The sequence below is a fragment of the Pteropus vampyrus genome, unplaced genomic scaffold (genome assembly GCF_000151845.1).
Source record: "Pteropus vampyrus isolate Shadow unplaced genomic scaffold, Pvam_2.0 Scaffold271, whole genome shotgun sequence".
In the NCBI taxonomy this organism is placed as follows: domain Eukaryota; kingdom Metazoa; phylum Chordata; class Mammalia; order Chiroptera; family Pteropodidae; genus Pteropus; species Pteropus vampyrus.
This window is the reverse complement of record NW_011889052.1, coordinates 71,432-73,310: the sequence shown is the minus strand read 5'-3', so window position 1 is coordinate 73,310 and position 1,879 is coordinate 71,432. Positions and strand designations below refer to the sequence as shown.

General features: G+C 51.6%; 1 non-coding gene across 2 annotated transcripts in view; it reads left to right on the top strand.

Annotated features, from left to right (window-relative positions):
* The first annotated feature begins 6 nt into the window (after positions 1-6).
* LOC105302400 overlaps positions 7-1,879 on the top strand; it is a 9,023-nt gene continuing 7,150 nt past the window's right edge. The window contains exons 1-3 of one of the 2 annotated variants that reach the window (XR_002776298.1): positions 7-206; positions 1,066-1,163; positions 1,438-1,545. This is a non-coding gene — a transcript (uncharacterized LOC105302400). The remainder of the gene's footprint in view (positions 207-1,065; positions 1,164-1,437; positions 1,546-1,879) is intronic. The other variant, XR_002776297.1, reaches the window with a different exon arrangement.

Genomic DNA, 1,879 nt, shown 5'->3' with positions numbered 1-1,879 from the left:
GCCCACTGCCTGATTCCAGTGCGGGTGTCCTGATAAAGGCTCTTCGGCCGCACCCTGCGTGGTTTCCAGGCCCCAGTCCGCGACCCCTCCCTGGTCGGCTCAACTCCACGTGCTGTGGGGCAGTCACCACCCTACAGGCTGCCCTTCCCCAGACCTCGCGATCTCCCCCTTTTCTTCCCCCACCCCGGGTTTCCCGGGACGACCAGGTACTGCAGCTCAAGCCTCCCGCCTTAGTGGCCCTGGCCAGGCCCTGCCCACACTTGTTCCTCTCGGAACAAACACCCTAGTTTCTACTGGGAAAGCAGCAGGGGCCTGACCACCGCCTGTTTTTAATCAGGAGCTGGTATTTCCCCGAAATCGCGGGCCGGTGGCTGACCTCACGGGGATGACGGGTGGCCCTGAGCCAGGGGGCGGGAGCCGGCTCCCGAGTGAGCCCCTGACGCCTGGCCTTGCGGAGAAGTCGGCAGAGAGGAGGGGCTTTGGTTTCTAGTTCCAGCTCAGCTGCTGGCTCATCCAAAAATCTGTCCATCTGTCTATCTGCTCTGTTGTGTGTCCTGGGCCCCGTCTCAGCCCCGCCCTGGGCTCCCTTTACCCCCGCCTCGTGTGATTCGGGCAAACCGTTCAACCTCTCGCTTCTCACTTCCTCCACCGGGGGATGGGGCTGCTGTGGGATTAGAGGGGGGACCAGCAAGGGAGAGCAGGCGGACCCCAGGAACAGTGATTTCCAGAGGGCAGGAAGAGGGGACTCCCCCAGCTGAGAGGCCAGGCATCAGGCCTGGGCTTCCTGGGGCAGGCTTGGGAGGTGGGAGATGAAGCAGGCAGGTAGCCGGGCGGTGGACATGTCCAGCGGCTGGAAGATTTCGCCGGTCTGCTCTGGGACCTGCACCTTACAGATGCAGAGGCCCCTCTGGAAAGTAACAATAGCAGGGAATGAATACTTTTTTGAGCACTGCCTGTGCCAGGCAATTCTCTAAGCACTTAGAGGTATTAATACATTCTCTCTTCACCACAATTCTATTCATTTATTCATTCAACAGATGCTTATTGAGTATTACTATGTGCCAGATATGTTCCAGGAGCTGGGAATACGGCAGTGACAAGACAGACAAAAACCCTGCCCACATAAAGTTTGCATACGGAAGGTCGAGGCAGCCAATACACATGTGAGTAAAATGTCAGATTGTGAGAAGTGCTACAGAGAACTTTAGAGGAGGATGAGAGGGATCAAGTGGGCAGAGTGGGAGGTGAGGCACAATTTTTGAGTGGGTGTCCAAGGAGAACCTCACTGAGGGGGTGACATTCGAGTATAAACCAAATATGACCCACCATTTCTTAGCTGAGAATGGTTTTTACAGAAGTGCATTTACAATCGATTCCACGGTTGGGAACACTAACTTTGATGTCATCTCTCTAAAAGAATTCTGTTCTCGTCCTTAGTTGACCTGTATGAGAAAAAACAAAACAAAAACAACCGTACTCAGTTCTTATTATATTTCAAATTTCATCAGTAAACATCTTGTGGAAGTTCGTTTTCTCTCTTGTTATGTAAGTACCTGCATAATAGTCTTGATTTTGTCTCTTGGTCCACCAAGCCTAAAATATTTATTATCTGGCCTCTACAGAAAGAGTTTGCTGACCCTGGTATTGACCCAGCTTTGTGGATGGCTATGCGGAGGTAGAGGGTAGAGCCAGGAGGCAGGGGCCCGTCATGAGGCACATCAAAGAGGCCAGTCGTGGCTGAGCAGAGTGATGAGGAAGGGTCAGAGAAACCCAGGCAGATGGCGCAAGGCCTTGTGCCGTTTCCTAGGTATTTTTTTATTTTATTTTATTTTATTTTATTTTATTTTATTTTATTTTATTTTATTTTATTTTATTTTAT